General features: G+C 42.5%; 1 pseudogene; it reads left to right on the top strand.

Moving 5' to 3' along the window:
- Window positions 1–202: 202 nt before the first annotated feature.
- LOC112076891 (ligand-dependent corepressor-like) lies at window positions 203–14,372 on the top strand (annotated as a pseudogene).
- Window positions 14,373–14,378: the final 6 nt, after the last annotated feature.

Genomic DNA, 14,378 nt, shown 5'->3' with positions numbered 1-14,378 from the left:
AGTCTGGTTCATCCTTGGAGCAAATTTCCAAACACCTGAAGCCACGTTCATCTGTACAATCAATAGTACGCAAGTAAAACACCATGGGACCACGCAGCCTTCTACCGCTCAGGAAGGAGACGCGTCTGTCTCCTAGTGATGAACGTACTTCGGTGCGAAAAGTGCAAATCAACCCAGAACAACAGCAAAGGACCTTGTGAAGATGCTGGAGGAACACAGTACAAAAGTATCTATATCCACAGTAAAACAATCCATATCGATAAACCTGAAAGGCCGCTCACAAGGAAGAAGCCACTGCTCCAAAACCGCCATAAAAAAGCCAGACTATGGTTTGCAACTGCACATGAGACAAAGATCGTACTTTTGGAGAAATTGTCTCTGGTCTGATGAAACAAAAATATAGCTATGGTATAATGACCATCGTTATGTTTGGAGGAAGAAGGGGGAGGCTTGCAAGCCGAAGAAACCCACCATCCGTGAAGCATGGGGTGGCAGCATCATGTGTGGGGGTGCTTGCTGCAAGGAGGGACTGGTGCACTTCACAAAATAGATGGCATCATGAGGAGGAAAATGATATGGATATATTTATGCAACATCTCAAGACATCAGACAGGAAGTTGAACCTTGGTCGCAAATGTGTCTTCCAAATGGACAATGACCCCAAGCATACTTCCAAAGTTGTGGCAAAATGGCTTAAGGACAATAAAGTCAAGGTATTGGAGTGGCCATCACAAAGCCCTGACCTCAATACCATAGAAAATTTGTCCGCAGAACTGAAAAAGCGTGTGCGAACAAGGAGGACTACAAACCTGACTCAGTTACACCAGCTCCGTCAGGAGGAATGGGCCAAAATTCACCCAACTTATTGTGGGAAGCTTGTTGGAATGTTTGACCCAATTTAAAGTTAATGCTACCAAATACTAATTGAGTATATGTAAACTTCTGACCCACTGGGAATGTGATGAAAGAAATAAAAGCTGAAAGAAATCATTCTCTCTACTATTATTCTGACATTTCACGTTCTTAAAATAAAGTGGTGATCGTAACTGACCTAAGACAAGGTATTTTTTACAAGGATTACATTTCAGGAATTGTGAAAAACGGAGTTTAAATGTATTTGGCTAAGGTGTATGTAAACTTCCGACTTCAACTGTATCTCTCCACTATATCTCTTCTATATCCCGTATATCTCTCCTATATCCTCTATCTATCCTATATAGTCCCTATAGCTCTACTATATCCCTATATCTCCTATATTGACTATATATCCTATATGTTCCCTATAGCTCCCTTATAACTCTCTAATATCCCCTATCCCTCCTATCTCTCTCATATCTTCCATCTCCCCTATAGGTCTCCTTCTATCTCGACTATATCTCCCCTATAATTTCTCTTTATTCCTCTAACGTGTAACTTAACTCACCTAGAACTATGGTAAGGCAACACCAAACTAGCCAGGACAGGACTGTACTTTCCTACAATTATCCTTTAACTCCCATACATATTTTCTCAAACTTTTTTATAATCCGAACATCCCCTGTAACTTTCCCAAACAATCCCTAGAAATCCCCCACAACCTGTAATTGGACCAGTAAAAGTTGTATAGAGCCAAACAGACTGGGCCAAATMAAAACGACTAGTATCCTAATTCTAACAAACAGTTGGAGGCTGAATGCCAAGTAGCGTTATGCTGAAAAATAGATTTTTGAATCTTAAAAACATTAACCCCCATGCCTTAAAATCCCTCTTGCCCTATAGACATTTGGCCTGGATTATCCTCTAATGCCTGTGACCATATATTGTATTCTAGTGTTTTTATGTATGCCTTCCCACACACACACACACACACACCACCACCACACACACACACACACACACACACACACACACACACACACACACACACACACACACACACACACACACACACACACACACACACACACACACACACACACACAGACGAGAGAGAGAAGTTCATTTTAATATCACAACCTTGTTTTGTCCAACCAAAAAGCCCTAAAGATTAAAGAGGTCCTTCTGTTCAGACGGACAAGTCATCAGACAGGTTATCAGACAGGTCATCAGACAGGTCAGCTGCACTTTGGGATTACTAACCCGTGAGGAGGGGGAGTGTTTGTGGTTGTGGTTCAGTCAGTGGAAAGAGGAATATAATAGTTTATACTCTTTAAACAAAGAGCAGAGTGCAGGGAACGGTAATGATTCTTTTCACTATTTATTCATGTGATTTTCAATGTTGTATTCTTCTCCTGGAGTCCTTTCTCATTTCCAGTGATTTATAGAGGAACAGAAACATCTATTATTGAACGACACATCTATGTTAATTACATTCATTTCAAAAGTCCCAATCAATTGAAGTCAAGTTATACAGTACATACTTAGATACATTGATGAACTGTGCCCTAAAACAGTGTGTTGTATCTGCGTATGTTAATCCTCAGATGGAGTCCTGGACCTCCTCACCAAGAAGGCCCACGGCACCGTCCTCAAAAACTCTCACAGTTACACCATCGCCCACAGTCAAGGGGTAAGACACACACGCCACACGCCACACACACAGACACGCCACACACACCACACACACACACACACACACACACACACACACAACACACACACACACACACACACACACACACACACACACACACACACACACACACCTCCACCGATGTTATGAACGATCATTGTAGTGATCAATGTGTTATTTCCCATTTGTTTCCAAGATAAACAACTCTTGTTACGTTACGATGTCAAGGGCTTTCAGCGTCGGAAGAGAACTACCCTAAACCTCATCCATTATCACTTGATTACATACCTAGGTATTTAGTAACAACCTAATCCATTATCACTATGATTACAGTACCTAGTATTATAAAGTAACTAACCCTCATCCATTATCAGTATGATTACAGTACCTAGGTATTTATTAGTAACTAACCCTCATCCATATCAGTATATTACAGTACCTAGGTATTTATAGTAACAACCCTAATCCATTATCAGTATGATTACAATACTAGGTATTTATAAGTAACTAACCTCATCCATTATCAGTATGATTACAGTACCTAGGTATTTATTAGTAACTAACCTCATCCATTATCAGTATGATTACGTACCTAGGTATTTATAAGTAACTAACCCTAATCCATTATCAGTATGATTACAATACCTAGGTATTTATTAGTAACTAACCCTAATCCATTATCAGTATGATTACAGTACCTAGGTATTTATAAGTAACTAACCCTAATCCATTATCAGTATGATTACAATACCTAGGTATTTATTAGTAACTAACCCTAATCCATTATCAGTATGATTACAGTACCTAGGATTTATATAGTAACTAACCCTAATCCATTATCAGTATGATTACAATACCTAGGTATTTATAAGTAACTAACCCTAATCCATTATCAGTATGATTACAATACCTAGGTATTTATTAGTAACTAACCCTAATCCATTATCAGTATGATTACAGTACCTGGTATTTAAGTAACTAACCCTTATCCATTATCAGTATGATTACAGTACCTAGGTATTTATAAGTAACTAACCCTAATCCATTATCAGTATGATTACAGTACCTAGGTATTTATTAGTAACTAACCCTCATCCATTATCAGTATGATTACAGTACCTAGGTATTTATTAGTAACTAACCCTAATCCATTATCACTATGATTACAGTACCTAGGTATTTATTAGTAACTAACCCTAATCCATTATCAGTATGATTACAATACCTAGGTATTTATTAGTAACTAACCCTAATCCATTATCAGTATGATTACAGTACCTAGGTATTTTAAGTAACTAACCCTCATCCATTATCAGTATGATTACAGTACTAGGTATTTATAAGTAACTAACCCTAATCCATTATCAGTATGATTACAATACCTAGGTATTTATTAGTAACTAACCCTAATCCATTATCACTATGATTACAATACTAGGTATTATTAGTAACTAACCCTAATCCATTATCACTATGATTACAATACCTAGGTATTTATTAGTAACTAACCCTAATCCATTATCACTATGTATACAGTACCTAGGTATTTATAAGTAACTAACCCTAATCCATTATCAGTATGATTACAATACTAGGTATTTATTAGTAACTAACCCTAATCCATTATCACTATGATTACAATACCTAGGTATTTATTAGTAACTAACCCTAATCCATTATCATATGATTACAGTACCTAGGTATTTATAATAAAATAACCCTATCCATTATCAGTATGATTACATACCTAGGTATTTATAGTAAAACAACCCAATCCATTATCAGTATGATTACAGTACCTAGGTATTTATTAGTAACTAACCCTCATCCATTATCAGTATGATTACAGTACCTAGGTATTTATAAGTAACTAACCCTAATCCATTATCAGTATGATTACAGTACCTAGGTATTTATAAGTACGTATTTATGCTATTTGGATGTCATTCTTCATGATCTAGGAGGTCAACGTTAGACTGCATCAAAGGCCTCAGGGACTGTTGGTTTTCCTGTTGTCTCTCTTCTCTATCCCGCTTTTATTTACTTACCCACATTGTCGTGGTGGATTGATTGATACCTGAGTGTTTTGCCTTCAAGTCATATTTGCATGATAACACACCGTACAAAACTTTGTTTTCCTGCTTTAAATCAGAATAAATGACCTGTATAACTATGGAATAGACCTTGGAATGATAGAACACACAGAAGGTCAGAGATGGATTTGAGCGGCTCGATACATGTTAACGCCCCAAAGCTATAATGTATGGTGAGGTGGTGTGTGTAATCTGCTGTAAGACACCTCGTTGGTGTATCAGAAGCAGCGTTGGTGGTTTGGGATTCTCTAATGATCAGGTCATGTAATATTAACTAAAGAGGGGGATGAGGAACTGGATGTACCGTCCTCCCCTCCATCCTCCCGCTCCACCCCTCCTCCATCCACCCCTCCTCCCTCGCTCCACCCCTCCTCCATCCATCCCTCCTCCCTCGCTCCACCCCTCCTCCACCCCTCCTCCATCCACCCTCCCTCCCTCGCTCCACCCCTCCTCCATCCCCCCTTCCCTCGCCTCCACCCTCCTCCATCCACCCCCCTCCCTCGCTCCACCCCTCTCATCCACCCCTCCTCCTCGCTCCACCCCTCCTCCATCCACCCTCCTCCCTCGCTCCACCCCTCCTCCATCCACCCCCTCCTCCCTCGCTCCACCCCTCCTCCATCCACCCTTCCTCCCTCGCTCCACCCCTCCTCCATCCACCCCTCCTCCTCGCTCCACCCCTCCTCCATCCCACCCCTCCTCCCTCGCTCCACCCCTCCTCCCCCACCCCTCCTCCCTCGCTCCACCCCTCCTCCTCCACCCCTCCTCCCTCGCTCCACCCCTCCTCCATCCACCCTCCTCCCTCGCTCCACCCCTCCTCCCCGTCCACACGTCCTCCATCCCTCCACCCTTCCTCCTGGACCACAGATATATTACCAAACACAGATCATCTCACTCATTTAGCTGACCCCTTTATTTTCAGTGTGAAAATTAACCAAGTATTTACTTACACAATCAAATTATAACAGTATCCTTTAAAAAGATCATGACATCATAATAACCAATACATCACTAGTTTGTTAATTTTAGTTTCACAACAGCAAACAAGTGCCACAAGTCACCATACACCATTAACCACCACTGTGTGTAGACTACAGTTGACTAAACACGTTTAGACATTTCTGCAAATGTATAATTATTATAATTTTTTAAAATCATATTTACATAAGTATTCAGACCTTTTACTCAGTACTGTGTGAGGCACCTTTGTAAAKGATTACAGCCTGGAGTCTTCTTGGGTATGACGCTACAAGCTTGMCCACACCTGTATTTGGGGAGTTTCTCCCATTCAGTTATTTTCCGGTCTCTCCAGAGATGTTAGATCGGGTTCAAGTCCGGGCTCTGGCTGGGCCACTCAAGGACWTTCAGAGACTTGTCCCGAAGTCACTCCTGCATTGTCTTTGCTGTGTGCTTAAGGTCGTTGTCCTGTTGGAAGGTGAACCATTTCCCCATTCTGAGTTCCTGAGCACTCTGGAGCAGGTTTTCATCAAGGATCTCTCTGTACTTTGCTCCGTTCACCTTTCCTCKATCCTGACTAGTCTCCCAGTCCCTGCCACTGAAAAACATCCCCACAACACCATGTTTCACTGTTGGGATGGTGCCAGGTTTCCTCCAGAAGTGARGCTTGGCATTCAGGCCAAAGAGTTTAATCTTGGTTTCATCAGACCAGAGAATCTTGTTTCTCATGGTCTGAGAATCCTTTAGGTGCCTTTTGGAAAACTCCAAGCGGGCTGTCATGTGCCTTTTACTGAGTGGCTTCTGTCTGGCCACTCTACCATAATGGCCTGTTTGGTAGAGTGCTGCAGAGATGGTTGTCCTTCTGGAAGGTTCTCCCATCTCCACAGAGGAGCTCTGTCAGAGTGACCATCGGGTTCTTGMTCACCTCCCTGACCAAGGCCCTTCTCCCCCGATTGCTCAGTTTGGCCTGGCGGCCAGCTCTATCTAGCAAGTGTATTCTTGGTTCTAAACTTCTTCCGTTTAAYAATGATGGAGGCCACGGTGTTCTTGGGGACCTTCAATGCTGCAGAAATGTTTTGTTACCCTTCCCCAGATCTGTGCCTCGACACAATCTTGTCTCTGAGCTCTAAGGACAATTCCTTCAACCCCATGGCTTTGTTTTTGCTCTGACTAGCACTGTCAACTGTGGGACCTTATGGGACCATAAGGTGGGACCACAGGTGTGTGCCAATCAATTGAATTTACCACAGGTGGACTCTAATCAAGTTGTAGAAACATCTCAAGAATGATCAATGGAAGCAGGATGCACCTGAGCTCAATTTTGAGTCTCATAGCAAAGGGTCTGCATACTTATGTAAATAAGGTATTTCTGTTTTTTATTTTTAATAAAAGTGAAACAATTGGTGTAAATCAATGAGGGAAAAAATAATTTTATCCATTTTAGAATAAGGCTGTAATGTAACAAAATGTAGAAAAAGTCAAGGGGTCTGAATACTTTCCGAATGCACTGTATAGTGTAGACTATATGGTGTAGACTATATGGTGTAGACTATAGTAGATTATATGATGTAGACTGTGTGGTGTAGACTGGTGTAGACTAGACAAAATGGTGTACACCATACGGTGTAGACTATAGTAGACTATAAGATGTAGACTATATGGTGCAGCCATCATTACTGTGAAACCACCTTCTAACTCCCTCATCAAGTATATTCTAAATGTAATTGTCATTGTGAAACATAACTACTTCATCAGGGATGTGTGTCATTATTAGACAACCTCATCAGGGTATCCATACACTGTATTTACAGATGTCGGATCTTTCTTGAGCCAGTTTGCTACAGCAGGAAAATAATCCTGTAGCAACAGGAAATGTTAATATTATTGTGGATTATAATTAATGGACATTTTTGTAGGGGTTGATACATTTTTCTGGAATTTCAAAGTGGAAATTACAAACTTCAGAATCCTTTTTAAAACTCCAATACACTACACGTTTGCAATTCTCAGCAACAAAAGAGTGATCAAATTAAGATCCAACTCTGTACTTGTTTTGGACATATGCATGTCCATATGGCAGACGTATAGGATTAAAGCAGAGTTTGGTAGAAAGCGTTTTTTTCTTCACAGGATTTGGTTGCTGACGTCCTCAGTGCTAAGGCTCATTCACTATCTGTCTACACTTCCCCTTCCATTCTGATTGACATATCTATGGTCCTATTTAGAAGGTAGCATTGAGCTGTCACTCTGCTCGTCTGCGGGGGACTGGGATGTGTGCTTCCTGCTTAAAGGCTACTGTTGCTATGGTTACACACTGAACAGTACCCGACACCAAGGTCAGAAAAAGTCACTTCTTTCTCAGGTAGCTCAGAAATAGAAACGTTAAGACACGTCACGGAAATGTATTTGGGAGCTTTGGCACAGGTTTCATAGTAAACAGAATTTCTTTCTAGCCCTTATAGGAACAACTTTCAGGTCAACATAAGGAACGGAGAAAGGAGCTAACAGGACAGATTTTCTAAAATAATGAGTGGAGAAAAAACTGAGCATCCTTGTGTTGCTCAACCGTGACTATTTCTATACAAGACATGCCAAGGTTAATTCTCCTTTAGCTGGGAACTAGACCTCTCTGCCGTCAACTCCAACCGCAGCCATTGTCTATTGTGTTGTCAGGTGAAWTCTATGACACAGTTACTATGTACAGTTTATCCTATACCGTTAATTACAACCTGATCACAACGCGCTCCATTCTGCGCCCTCTATACCTTCTCAGGCAAATGAGTCTTTATCCCAGGGAAGCATTGGTATTATGATCCTGGTAATTCATGCTGTGTGTCCTTGATGTTTCCCCTCCTCTCATTGTCCTCACGTTATTTGTTAGTGTAGCAGACTGTGTGTGTGTTCTCTGTTAACTCAGTACATGACTCTCTATCTTTTAAACAGCATTAAGATTCAATAACATTTAAATCACTTTTTATTTTTACATTTTACGTGGTAAAGTAAAGTTGCTTGGTTGATTTRTAACCAAATTGAATTTAAATGTCCYTGTAAATGGATAGTTACGCTTCATGCAAGATGGGGACWAAGAAACAACAAAGCATTGCAGTTCACTTTAAATAAGTTTGTCTCTGCGTGAAACAAAATGATTTGAATGAAATTGAGTTTGAAAAAGACAGACACTAAATTAAATGTTTGACATGAGTAAGTTAGCTCTGATTACCTAATATAAAAGTGCCTCACTCTGTCACAACATGCATGTTTTACACATGGTCCAAAAAATATAGGAAATGAGTGTTAATTGTCTCTTTCTCTCTGTGTCTCATGAGCACCTTAATTGTTAAAGATGGGAGATAGCGTGCTGTAATGAGTGGGATATAGCTGCGGCTACATCCACTTTGCACAGTAAATATAATTCATCAGACACTGTTTTCATCCCAAATAGCACCCTATTCCCTTTGTAGTGCCCTATAGGCCCTGGTCAGAAGTAGTGCACTACATAGGGATTRGGGTGCCATTTGGGATGCAAGCAGCCACTCTCTCCCATGTAATGAGACCATATGGACCAGCTAACGGGTTATAATCCGTATGATGGCAACTACTTTGTCAAGCTGACAAGATATATAACTAGCTAATAGCCAACACAAGTTTACAGCCAAAACATTTTCTCAAATGGGATTTTTGCTCAAATGTAATTGAATGCCCACCATCACGCCAGGAAGTCAGTTGAATTTCAGTTAAAGGTACTGTCTCTAAACTGAAGGGGACTATATAAGTAGTTATTTGCGTCTATACTATATCTAGTAATCATGAAATTAAAGGGGCAGTCAAAACAATCACAAAGCAATTCTCCCTTAACCTGTTTCAGTAAAAATCTGAGAAATGTAACCACTCTCAAATTCATAGACAGAGCTACAGATGTATGATAATAATTTGACCTACAGTGCATTCGGGAAAGTATTCAGATCCCCTGACATTTTCCACATTTTGTTACATTACAGGCTTATTCTAAAATGGATGACATACTTTTGTTCCTCATTAATGTACACACAATACCCCATAATGACAAAGAGAAAACAGGATTTTAAACATTTTTGGAAATGTATTAAAAATAAACAACAGAACCCGCTTGGAGATTGCCGAAAGGCACCTAAAGACTCTCAGACCATGAGAAACAAGATTCTCTGGTCTGATGAAACCAAGATTGAGCTCTTTGGCCTGAATGCCAAGCGTCACTTCTGGAGGAAACCTGGCACCATCCCTARGGTGAAGCATGGTGGTGGCAGCATCATGCTGTGTGGATGTTTTTCAGCAGCAGGAACTAGGAGACTAGTCAGGATTGAGGGAAAGATGAACGGAGCAAAGTACAGAGAGATCCTTGATGAAAACCTGCTCCAGAGCACCCAGGACCTCAGACTGGGGCAAAGGTTCACCTTCCAACAGGACAACGACCCTAAGCAGACAGCCAAGACAATGCAGGAGTGGCTTTGGGACAAGTCTCTGAATGTCCTTAAGTGGCCCAGCCAGAGCCCAGACTTGAACCCAATCAAACATCTCTGGAGAGACCTGAAAATAGCTGTGTAGTGACACACCCCATTCAACCTGACAGAGCTTGAGAGGATCTGCAAAGAAGAATGAGAGAAACTCCCCAAATACAGGTGTGCCAAGCTTGTAGCGTCATGCCCAAGAAGACTCAAGGCTGTAATTGCTSCCAAAGGTGCTTCAACAAYGTACTGAGTATAGGGTCTGAATACTTATGTAAATGTGATATTTCAGTTTTCTATTTGTAACAAAATGTGGAAAAAGTCAAGGGGTCTGAATACTTTCCGAAATTCACTGTATATTGCAGAAAAATTCTCTGCAACAAAAGAGTGATCAAAATAGATCCTACATCTGTATGGATGCACGGACTGACCATCCATGATATCAGACTTATAGTTTTCAGCATGTTTCGAGGTCATGTAGTGTTTGTTTACATAAATTTTTTACAAACATGGGAGTATTACAAGCTTACATTTTGGGTTCTGATGGGGTACATTTATCCTCATGAGGCATTTATAAATGATATTCTTCAAGAATCAGGGGGTTTGGGGTTTTAAAAAAAACCCCTCAATTCAGGAGTCCAGAAATTGATGTAGCAACTGCAGATTGCCCCTTTAAAGTGTGGGAGATGAATCTATCATTTAGATTTTGCATGTTTATGGTTACATGTTTACAGTTACATGTTTACTGTAATATGTTTACTGTAATATSTTTGTTTACTGTAATACTGCCGAAGAGTTTTGCTGAAATAAACCCCCTAAACAATGACATATTATGGAAGAAAGTTCAACTTTAAAAACACAAGGTAATATTATTTAAAAACCAAGTGGTACTTTCTGTTTGTTGGCATTAACAATCAGCAGAGCAGAGTAGTGTAATTTTAACCTGTAGTTTTCGGTTTATTACAATTCACTTTCTGAATCGACTCATTTGAGTACTTCCAAGTTAACACCCCTCTCTTCTCTTTTCCCTCCAATCAGGCGTGCCCTGAGAGATGAGCACTCCTTTCGGGACGTGGAGGACGATGACATGCTGCCGAGAAGCTTACAGGACGGGCTGAGGGACAGCTACGTCAGTTCTACCCCCCTCAAGCCCCCATTGGCCCATTCGCTGCTTAAAAAGGAGGAGCTCCTCAGCCAGAAGCACCGCCTCCTCGGCCAGCCTCCCGCTCTCTCATTGGCTAGTCTGGAGGCAGCGGGGCTTCTCAACCACGGGAACAAAGGGAACCACGTGCAGCCCCACCCCCTCCTGGCACGGGACGGCTCTCCGTGGGGTTCCTCCAGCGGTAAAGCCCACCACCACCAACTGGACAGCCTGCTGAGGCTGAAGCAGGCCAGCGCCATCCTCTCAGACCTCCAAGACCTYCCTCTGTTCTTGGACAACCACCACCACGGGGCGTTCTCCTCCAAGAGCTCCTCCGGAGGTGGCCTCCGCCACCACCATGGCTCCACCAAGACCCACCATGAGGTGGTGGTGAAGAGGGAGCCGGGAGGCCACCACTCCCCGCCTGTGGACCTGAAGATCCCCCAGGTGAGGGGCATGGACCTGTCATGGGARTCCCATGCCTCAGACCTGTARGGGTACGGGGCCATGGTGGTGGGCGCCGGGGGCCACGGTGGGGTGGAGAATGCTTTGAGCAGGAAGCTGAGGGTCATCCTGCCCAAGCACAACCGACGTGCCGGTAGCCTGAGAGGCAGCCTGGGAGGTTTTCTGGATGGGGCGGCAGACTACTGGAGCTCCGACGTGGACCAGGGGACCTCCGGGCAACCATACCCGACCTCCGACCCCGAGGGCGACCCGTGCTCTAAGCAGCCCAGGAAGAAGAGGGGGCGCTACCGCCAGTACAACAGCCAGATCTTAGAAGAGGCCATCGGCATGGTGATGGGCGGGAAGATGAGCGTGTCCAAGGCCCAGAACATGTACGGGATCCCTCACAGCACACTGGAGTACAAGGTGAAGGAGCGACTGGGCACACTGAAGAACCCTCCTAAGAAGAAGCTCAAATTGACCTTGAGGATGGGAGGACAGGATTCCGCCGCCGAGTCAGAGACCACGCCAACCGCGACGCCGCGAGAGGTTGCGCCTCCGGAGGCCGCCGATCTGAACCACGAGCAAAAAATGAAAATGGAATTTGAAGATTAACTGAGAAACAACGATGACGACGAATCCTCCCCACCTTTCCCCTTATATATGTATAAAAACACCTTCACATTAAGACTAAAGTCATTGGAAACAAATGGAGCTTTATTTGTGCCAATTTACTGTTGCAGTATCTGGGTGAGCACAAGCGCAGGGATATGAGGAGGATTCTAAAACAAGRTGGAGATGAAAACTAAACCAATCGGCCGGTTCTGCGGTTGTCGTTTTGACACTGCACATTTGTTTAGCTTTTATATCAAGCGGCGAAACAAATGCYTCAAAAGCCACGAGTGACGTGACAATTATTAATTACAGTTTGTAAAGCATGTTGATTATCCCCCCCAAAACCCTAACTCCCCCTATTCTGAACTTGATACACTGACCCTGCATTGCTTTTAAATGCAGTCTGGGCTGCGGAATATCCCAACTTTGGGAAAAATTAGGGGGGGTTAAAAATGAACCCTTTTCAACAAACTATTATGGTCCTTGAACCCCCCGCTCTCTCATTTAAGTACTAGTACCAATTGGTAAGTGAACTGTCTCCTATGTTTTGAACAACTCTAAAACTAGTAATGTCACAGGAAGCTCTCTCACCAGGAAGCTGAATCAAAACCGCATCATTTCTATCGCCAGGTAGCCATTTCTCTTTAACAAACGCAAAACTTTCTTTCCTCCTTCGATATTCTGCTACTCTTTAAAAGAACGAAAAGCAAACATTGGCCGCGTCCTTTTAAGGTAGAGACACAAAAATAGTCAATCAGGGATGCATGTTCGTAAGTTTTAGTAAATAACTACTAACTTTTAGGATATTTTGAATGTTTTGTTTTTTTTTGTTTTATCTTCTTTTGTTTGGCTTTCTTTTGCACTACACTTTCAGTCTGGCGCTCACCGGCGCCGCCCAGTGGTGACAGACCAGGTTACCTCGGCATTGCTGTCCTAGCATCATGCACTTAAGGTCTGTCATAATCCCCGGCCAACTGCGCTCCAGGTACCAGTTACCCGTAGCCACKGATCTAGGATCAGTTTACCCTGCCTTAACAATTAGGGGGGAACCTCAAAACTGACCTGAGATCAGCATGTAGGGGCAATTTTATATCTCTGCTGCTCTCCTGGAGAGAGCTCCTCAACCTCAATGGTAGTAGGTAAATGTTGCCTCTAACCACTGATCCATAGTCAGATGTCTTTTTTTTATCCCCTTATTGCTAAGGTTTGGATTGGGGCTTGGTGATCTGATCCTAGTTCAGTGGTTGAGCGGAACTTCTACCTCAAGCACCTGCAACAAGTGCATCTGTTCCCAATCCCGATCCTAGGGAGCTGTAGCCATCTCTGGTTTTCATTCCAACCAACGACCTCATGCATATGCGCTCAGCTAATTAGTGGGCGGGGTTCTCCTAACACTATGACATCACATGGAGTGATAACCACATGCATTGTAGCTCTCCAAGACCAGGAAGTGGAAACATTGCTGCTACAACTTTATTATCCTGTACTGAGCGAAGGCTTTTACCAGCCTTACTGTCACTAAACATTTCATAAAGTTTTTTCTTTTAGAATTCTAACTAAGMAAGAGCTTCTTAGTTGGTSAGTTTTGAAATGGCTCCTCTCTCCCATGTGGTTTTACAATGTTCAAAGGTAGTTTCAAAGGCAGTTTATTACGACAATGTGCATTTATACTTGGTGGGGGGAATTTTGCAGTGAGAAGGGATGTGTTCGGTTGGTAGGGATTAGGGGATAATATAATATAAATTATTATGATGACACTGAATTTAAAGCCAATCCGCATTTCTGGATGATTTTGTTCCTCAATTTTAACTCAGGGTACCTGAGACAGGGGAATCTCTTGACGAAGCCATGATTCTAAAACACGGACGTGTTTCCTTTATCCTGCAGGACCTAAAAGTGAAGGGCAGGACATGACTTCTCTCACTCCGCTACTTCTGACGGGGGCGGAACTTACAGCCCGGCTAGGTGGGTGTGGCTTAGCAGCGCCACGCCCTGTAGACCGCGGTGAATCATGAAGAAGATAACACAAACTAAAACAGTGAGGAGGGTGTGAGGAGAAGTTTGGAAATTAAACGTCTGAAAATAGCACTTTTTTTTTT

The sequence above is a fragment of the Salvelinus sp. IW2-2015 genome, unplaced genomic scaffold, assembly GCF_002910315.2.
Source record: "Salvelinus sp. IW2-2015 unplaced genomic scaffold, ASM291031v2 Un_scaffold4109, whole genome shotgun sequence".
NCBI lineage: Eukaryota > Metazoa > Chordata > Actinopteri > Salmoniformes > Salmonidae > Salvelinus > Salvelinus sp. IW2-2015.
This window is presented reverse-complemented; position numbering and strand designations above follow the sequence as displayed.